Genomic DNA, 8,436 nt, shown 5'->3' with positions numbered 1-8,436 from the left:
ATACTAAGTGGAAAAATTCCAAAAGCTTAAAGCACCTGGTATTCCTTGGCGGTCTCATCAAGTACTAACTAGCCTAAACCTGCTAAAATTCAGAGATCGGGCATTGACTCTTTTTTTTTTTTTTGCAAGATTATTATATAATTCGTGAAAATATCCAAAATTTAAAGCACCTGGTATTCCCAGGCAGTCTCCCATCCATGTACTAACCTGGCGCAAACCTGCTTATATTCAGAGATCGGGCATTGACTCTAATTTTTTGGCAAAATTATTATATACTAAGTGAAAAATTTCAAAAAAGCTTACAGTACCTGGCATTCCCAGGCGGTCTCCCATCCAGGCACTAACCAGGCCCAAACCTGCTTAGCTTACGAGATCAGACAAGATCGGCATAGCCAGGCTGGTATGGCCATAAGCGAAGACTGCTGCAAAGAGAAGGCTATTTAAAGATCAGCCAATCTACTCGCCAGTACATTATAAAAGTAGGAAAGAAACCCCAAAAGCTTAAAGCACCTGGTATTCCTAGGCGGTCTCTCATCCAAGTACTAACCTGGCCCAAACCTGCTTATATTCAGAGATCGGGCATTGACTCTATTTTTTGGCAAATTTATTATATACTAAGTGAAAAAATTCCAAAAGCTTAAAGCACCTGGTATTCCTTGGCGGTCTCTCATCCAAGTACTAACCAGACCTAAACCTGCTAAAATTCAGAGATCGGGCATTGACTCTTTTTTTTTTTTTGCAAGATTATTATATAATTCGTGAAAAATATCCAAAAATTTAAAGCACCTGGTATTCCCAGGCAGTCTCCCATCCATGTACTAACCTGGCCCAAACCTGCTTATATTCAGAGATCGGGCATTGACTCTATTTTTGGCCAAATTTATTATATACTAAGTGAAAAAATTCCAAAAGCTTAAAGCACCTGGTATTCCTTGGCGGTCTCTCATCCAAGTACTAACCAGACCTAAACCTGCTAAGATTCAGAGATCGGGCATTGACTCTATTTTTTTTTTTTTTTTGCAAGATTATTATAATTTGTGAAAAATATCCAAAAATTTAAAGCACCTGGTATTCCCAGGCAGTCTCCCATCCATGTACTAACCTGGCCCAAACCTGCTTATATTCAGAGATCGGGCATTGACTCTATTTTTTGCCAAATTTATTATATACTAAGTGAAAAAATTCCAAAAGCTTAAAGCACCTGGTATTCCTTGGCGGTCTCTCATCCAAGTACTAACCAGACCTAAACCTGCTAAGATTCAGAGATCGGGCATTGACTCTTTTTTTTTTTTTTTGCAGATTATTATATAATTCGTGAAAAATATCCAAAAATTTAAAGCACCTGGTATTCCCAGGCAGTCTCCCATCCATGTACTAACCTGGCGCAAACCTGCTTATATTCAGAGATCGGGCATTGACTCTATTTTTTGCCAAATTTATTATATACTAAGTGAAAAAATTCCAAAAGCTTAAAGCACCTGGTATTCCTTGGCGGTCTCTCATCCAAGTACTAACCAGACCTAAACCTGCTAAAATTCAGAGATCGGGCATTGACTCTTTTTTTTTTTTTTGCAAGATTATTATATAATTCGTGAAAAATATCCAAACATTTAAAGCACCTGGTATTCCCAGGCAGTCTCCCATCCATGTACTAACCTGGCGCAAACCTGCTTATATTCAGAGATCGGGCATTGACTCTATTTTTTGGCAAAATTATTATATACTAAGTGAAAAATTTCAAAAAAGCTTACAGTACCTGGCATTCCCAGGCGGTCTCCCATCCAGGCACTAACCAGGCCCAAACCTGCTTAGCTTACGAGATCAGACAAGATCGGGCATAGCCAGGCTGGTATGGCCATAAGCGAAGACTGCTGCAAAGAGAAGGCTATTTAAAGATCAGCCAATCTACTCGCCAGTACATTATAAAAGTAGGAAAGAAACCCCAAAAGCTTAAAGCACCTGGTATTCCTAGGCGGTCTCTCATCCAAGTACTAACCTGGCCCAAACCTGCTTATATTCAGAGATCGGGCATTGACTCTATTTTTTGGCAAATTTATTATATACTAAGTGAAAAAATTCCAAAAGCTTAAAGCACCTGGTATTCCTTGGCGGTCTCTCATCCAAGTACTAACCAGACCTAAACCTGCTAAGATTCAGAGATCGGGCATTGACTTCTTTTTTTTTTTTTTTTTGCAAGATTATTATATAATTCGTGAAAAATATCCAAAAATTTAAAGCACCTGGTATTCCCAGGCAGTCTCCCATCCATGTACTAACCTGGCCCAAACCTGCTTATATTCAGAGATCGGGCATTGACTCTATTTTTGCCAAATTTATTATATACTAAGTGAAAAAATTCCAAAAGCTTAAAGCACCTGGTATTCCTTGGCGGTCTCTCATCCAAGTACTAACCAGACCTAAACCTGCTAAGATTCAGAGATCGGGCATTGACTCTTTTTTTTTTTTTTTTTGCAAGATTATTATATAATTCGTGAAAAATATCCAAAAATTTAAAGCACCTGGTATTCCCAGGCAGTCTCCCATCCATGTACTAACCTGGCCCAAACCTGCTTATATTCAGAGATCGGGCATTGACTCTATTTTTTGCCAAATTTATTATATACTAAGTGAAAAAATTCCAAAAGCTTAAAGCACCTGGTATTCCTTGGCGGTCTCTCATCCAAGTACTAACCAGACCTAAACCTGCTAAGATTCAGAGATCGGGCATTGACTCTTTTTTTTTGCCAGATTATTATATAATTCGTGAAAAATATCCAAAATTTAAAGCACCTGGTATTCCCAGGCAGTCTCCCATCCATGTACTAACCTGGCGCAAACCTGCTTATATTCAGAGATCGGGCATTGACTCTATTTTTTGCCAAATTTATTATATACTAAGTGAAAAAATTCCAAAAGCTTAAAGCACCTGGTATTCCTTGGCGGTCTCTCATCCAAGTACTAACCAGACCTAAACCTGCTAAAATTCAGAGATCGGGCATTGACTCTTTTTTTTTTTTTTGCAAGATTATTATATAATTCGTGAAAAATATCCAAACATTTAAAGCACCTGGTATTCCCAGGCAGTCTCCCATCCATGTACTAACCTGGCGCAAACCTGCTTATATTCAGAGATCGGGCATTGACTCTATTTTTTGGCAAAATTATTATATACTAAGTGAAAAATTTCAAAAAAGCTTACAGTACCTGGTATTCCCAGGCGGTCTCCCATCCAGGCACTAACCAGGCCCAAACCTGCTTAGCTTACGAGATCAGACAAGATCGGGCATAGCCAGGCTGGTATGGCCATAAGCGAAGACTGCTGCAAAGAGAAGGCTATTTAAAGATCAGCCAATCTACTCGCCAGTACATTATAAAAGTAGGAAAGAAACCCAAAAGCTTAAAGCACCTGGTATTCCTAGGCGGTCTCTCATCCAAGTACTAACCTGGCCCAAACCTGCTTATATTCAGAGATCGGGCATTGACTCTATTTTTTGCCAAATTTATTATATACTAAGTGAAAAAATTCCAAAAGCTTAAAGCACCTGGTATTCCTTGGCGGTCTCTCATCCAAGTACTAACCAGACCTAAACCTGCTAAGATTCAGAGATCGGGCATTGACTCTTTTTTTTTTTTTTTTGCAAGATTATTATATAATTCGTGAAAAATATCCAAACATTTAAAGCACCTGGTATTCCCAGGCAGTCTCCCATCCATGTACTAACCTGGCGCAAACCTGCTTATATTCAGAGATCGGGCATTGACTCTATTTTTTGGCAAAATTATTATATACTAAGTGAAAAATTTCAAAAAAGCTTAGAGTACCTGGTATTCCCAGGCGGTCTCCCATCCAGGCACTAACCAGGCCCAAACCTGCTTAGCTTACGAGATCAGACAAGATCGGGCATAGCCAGGCTGGTATGGCCATAAGCGAAGACTGCTGCAAAGAGAAGGCTATTTAAAGATCAGCCAATCTACTCGCCAGTACATTATAAAAGTAGGAAAGAAACCCCAAAAGCTTAAAGCACCTGGTATTCCTAGGCGGTCTCTCATCCAAGTACTAACCTGGCCCAAACCTGCTTATATTCAGAGATCGGGCATTGACTCTATTTTTTGCCAAATTTATTATATACTAAGTGAAAAAATTCCAAAAGCTTAAAGCACCTGGTATTCCTTGGCGGTCTATCATTCAAGTACTAACCAGACCTTAACCTGCTAAGATTCAGAGATCGGGCATTGACTTCTTTTTTTTTTTTTTTTTTGCAAGATTATTATATAATTCGTGAAAAATATCCAAAAATTTAAAGCACCTGGTATTCCCAGGCAGTCTCCCATCCATGTACTAACCTGGCCCAAACCTGCTTATATTCAGAGATCGGGCATTGACTCTATTTTTTGCCAAATTTATTATATACTAAGTGAAAAAATTCCAAAAGCTTAAAGCACCTGGTATTCCTTGGCGGTCTCTCATCCAAGTACTAACCAGACCTAAACCTGCTAAGATTCAGAGATCGGGCATTGACTCTTTTTTTTTTTTTTGCAAGATTATTATATAATTCGTGAAAAATATCCAAAATTTAAAGCACCTGGTATTCCCAGGCAGTCTCCCATCCATGTACTAACCTGGCGCAAACCTGCTTATATTCAGAGATCGGGCATTGACTCTATTTTTTGGCAAAATTATTATATACTAAGTGAAAAATTTCAAAAAAGCTTACAGTACCTGGCATTCCCAGGCGGTCTCCCATCCAGGCACTAACCAGGCCCAAACCTGCTTAGCTTACGAGATCAGACAAGATCGGGCATAGCCAGGCTGGTATGGCCATAAGCGAAGACTGCTGCAAAGAGAAGGCTATTTAAAGATCAGCCAATCTACTCGCCAGTACATTATAAAAGTAGGAAAGAAACCCCAAAAGCTTAAAGCACCTGGTATTCCTAGGCGGTCTCTCATCCAAGTACTAACCAGACCTAAACCTGCTAAGATTCAGAGATCGGGCATTGACTCTATTTTTTTTTTTTTTTGCAAGATTATTATATAATTTGTGAAAAATATCCAAAAATTTAAAGCACCTGGTATTCCCAGGCAGTCTCCCATCCATGTACTAACCTGGCCCAAACCTGCTTATATTCAGAGATCGGGCATTGACTCTATTTTTTGCCAAATTTATTATATACTAAGTGAAAAAATTCCAAAAGCTTAAAGCACCTGGTATTCCTTGGCGGTCTCTCATCCAAGTACTAACCAGACCTAAACCTGCTAAGATTCAGAGATCGGGCATTGACTCTTTTTTTTTTTTTTGCAAGATTATTATATAATTCGTGAAAAATATCCAAAAATTTAAAGCACCTGGTATTCCCAGGCAGTCTCCCATCCATGTACTAACCTGGCGCAAACCTGCTTATATTCAGAGATCGGGCATTGACTCTATTTTTTGGCAAAATTATTATATACTAAGTGAAAAATTTCAAAAAAGCTTACAGTACCTGGTATTCCCAGGCGGTCTCCCATCCAGGCACTAACCAGGCCCAAACCTGCTTAGCTTACGAGATCAGACAAGATCGGGCATAGCCAGGCTGGTATGGCCATAAGCGAAGACTGCTGCAAAGAGAAGGCTATTTAAAGATCAGCCAATCTACTCGCCAGTACATTATAAAAGTAGGAAAGAAACCCCAAAAGCTTAAAGCACCTGGTATTCCTAGGCGGTCTCTCATCCAAGTACTAACCTGGCCCAAACCTGCTTATATTCAGAGATCGGGCATTGACTCTATTTTTTGGCAAATTTATTATATACTAAGTGAAAAAATTCCAAAAGCTTAAAGCACCTGGTATTCCTTGGCGGTCTCTCATCCAAGTACTAACCAGACCTAAACCTGCTAAGATTCAGAGATCGGGCATTGACTCTTTTTTTTTTTTTTTTTTTGCAAGATTATTATATAATTCGTGAAAAATATCCAAAAATTTAAAGCACCTGGTATTCCCAGGCAGTCTCCCATCCATGTACTAACCTGGCGCAAACCTGCTTATATTCAGAGATCGGGCATTGACTCTATTTTTTGGCAAAATTATTATATACTAAGTGAAAAATTTCAAAAAGCTTAGAGTACCTGGTATTCCCAGGCGGTCTCCCATCCAGGCACTAACCAGGCCCAAACCTGCTTAGCTTACGAGATCAGACAAGATCGGCATAGCCAGGCTGGTATGGCCATAAGCGAAGACTGCTGCAAAGAGAAGGCTATTTAAAGATCAGCCAATCTACTCGCCAGTACATTATAAAAGTAGGAAAGAAACCCCAAAAGCTTAAAGCACCTGGTATTCCTAGGCGGTCTCTCATCCAAGTACTAACCAGACCTAAACCTGCTAAGATTCAGAGATCGGGCATTGACTCTATTTTTTTTTTTTTTGCAAGATTATTTATAATTTGTGAAAAATATCCAAAAATTTAAAGCACCTGGTATTCCCAGGCAGTCTCCCATCCATGTACTAACCTGGCCCAAACCTGCTTATATTCAGAGATCGGGCACTGACTCTATTTTTTGCCAAATTTATTATATACTAAGTGAAAAAATTCCAAAAGCTTAAAGCACCTGGTATTCCTTGGCGGTCTCTCATCCAAGTACTAACCAGATCTAAACCTGCTAAGATTCAGAGATCGGGCATTGACTCTTTTTTTTTTTTTTTTGCCAGATTATTATATAATTCGTGAAAAATATCCAAAAATTTAAAGCACCTGGTATTCCCAGGCAGTCTCCCATCCATGTACTAACCTGGCGCAAACCTGCTTATATTCAGAGATCGGGCATTGACTCTATTTTTTGCCAAATTTATTATATACTAAGTGAAAAAATTCCAAAAGCTTAAAGCACCTGGTATTCCTTGGCGGTCTCTCATCCAAGTACTAACCTAGACCTAAACCTGCTAAAATTCAGAGATCGGGCATTGACTCTTTTTTTTTTTTTGCAAGATTATTATATAATTCGTGAAAAATATCCAAACATTTAAAGCACCTGGTATTCCCAGGCAGTCTCCCATCCATGTACTAACCTGGCGCAAACCTGCTTATATTCAGAGATCGGGCATTGACTCTATTTTTTGGCAAAATTATTATATACTAAGTGAAAAATTTCAAAAAAGCTTAGAGTACCTGGTATTCCCAGGCGGTCTCCCATCCAGGCACTAACCAGGCCCAAACCTGCTTAGCTTACGAGATCAGACAAGATCGGGCATAGCCAGGCTGGTATGGCCATAAGCGAAGACTGCTGCAAAGAGAAGGCTATTTAAAGATCAGCCAATCTACTCGCCAGTACATTATAAAAGTAGGAAAGAAACCCCAAAAGCTTAAAGCACCTGGTATTCCTAGGCGGTCTCTCATCCAAGTACTAACCTGGCCCAAACCTGCTTATATTCAGAGATCGGGCATTGACTCTATTTTTTGCCAAATTTATTATATACTAAGTGAAAAAATTCCAAAAGCTTAAAGCACCTGGTATTCCTTGGCGGTCTATCATTCAAGTACTAACCAGACCTTAACCTGCTAAGATTCAGAGATCGGGCATTGACTTCTTCTTTTTTTTTTTTTTTTTGCAAGATTATTATATAATTCGTGAAAAATATCCAAAAATTTAAAGCACCTGGTATTCCCAGGCAGTCTCCCATCCATGTACTAACCTGGCCCAAACCTGCTTATATTCAGAGATCGGGCATTGACTCTATTTTTTGCCAAATTTATTATATACTAAGTGAAAAAATTCCAAAAGCTTAAAGCACCTGGTATTCCTTGGCGGTCTCTCATCCAAGTACTAACCAGACCTAAACCTGCTAAGATTCAGAGATCGGGCATTGACTCTTTTTTTTTTTTTTTTGCAAGATTATTATATAATTCGTGAAAAATATCCAAACATTTAAAGCACCTGGTATTCCCAGGCAGTCTCCCATCCATGTACTAACCTGGCGCAAACCTGCTTATATTCAGAGATCGGGCATTGACTCTATTTTTTGGCAAAATTATTATATACTAAGTGAAAAATTTCAAAAAAGCTTACAGTACCTGGCATTCCCAGGCGGTCTCCCATCCAGGCACTAACCAGGCCCAAACCTGCTTAGCTTACGAGATCAGACAAGATCGGGCATAGCCAGGCTGGTATGGCCATAAGCGAAGACTGCTGCAAAGAGAAGGCTATTTAAAGATCAGCCAATCTACTCGCCAGTACATTATAAAAGTAGGAAAAAACCCCAAAAGCTTAAAGCACCTGGTATTCCTAGGCGGTCTCTCATCCAAGTACTAACCAGACCTAAACCTGCTAAGATTCAGAGATCGGGCATTGACTCTTTTTTTTTTTTTGCAAGATTATTATATAATTTGTGAAAAATATCCAAAAATTTAAAGCACCTGGTATTCCCAGGCAGTCTCCCATCCATGTACTAACCTGGCCCAAACCTGC

General features: G+C 39.2%; 9 pseudogenes; all 9 read right to left on the bottom strand.

Annotated features, from left to right (window-relative positions):
• Positions 1 to 296: 296 nt before the first annotated feature.
• On the bottom strand, positions 297 to 414 carry LOC113103531 (uncharacterized; annotated as a pseudogene).
• A 1,330-nt stretch (positions 415 to 1,744) lies between these two features.
• LOC113103513 (uncharacterized) lies at positions 1,745 to 1,863 on the bottom strand (annotated as a pseudogene).
• A 1,329-nt stretch (positions 1,864 to 3,192) lies between these two features.
• LOC113103508 (uncharacterized) lies at positions 3,193 to 3,311 on the bottom strand (annotated as a pseudogene).
• A 499-nt stretch (positions 3,312 to 3,810) lies between these two features.
• LOC113103529 (uncharacterized) lies at positions 3,811 to 3,929 on the bottom strand (annotated as a pseudogene).
• A 779-nt stretch (positions 3,930 to 4,708) lies between these two features.
• Positions 4,709 to 4,827, bottom strand: LOC113103512 (uncharacterized; annotated as a pseudogene).
• Positions 4,828 to 5,469: 642 nt separating this feature from the next.
• Positions 5,470 to 5,588, bottom strand: LOC113103507 (uncharacterized; annotated as a pseudogene).
• A 502-nt stretch (positions 5,589 to 6,090) lies between these two features.
• Positions 6,091 to 6,208, bottom strand: LOC113103533 (uncharacterized; annotated as a pseudogene).
• A 919-nt stretch (positions 6,209 to 7,127) lies between these two features.
• On the bottom strand, positions 7,128 to 7,246 carry LOC113103528 (uncharacterized; annotated as a pseudogene).
• Positions 7,247 to 8,030: 784 nt separating this feature from the next.
• LOC113103511 (uncharacterized) lies at positions 8,031 to 8,149 on the bottom strand (annotated as a pseudogene).
• Between the last annotated feature and the right edge of the window lie 287 nt (positions 8,150 to 8,436).

Source organism: Carassius auratus, unplaced genomic scaffold (genome assembly GCF_003368295.1).
Source record: "Carassius auratus strain Wakin unplaced genomic scaffold, ASM336829v1 scaf_tig00217836, whole genome shotgun sequence".
Taxonomy (NCBI): Eukaryota; Metazoa; Chordata; class Actinopteri; order Cypriniformes; family Cyprinidae; genus Carassius; species Carassius auratus.
The sequence above is the reverse complement of the archived record's forward strand: the minus strand, read 5'-3'. Positions and strand labels throughout refer to the sequence as shown.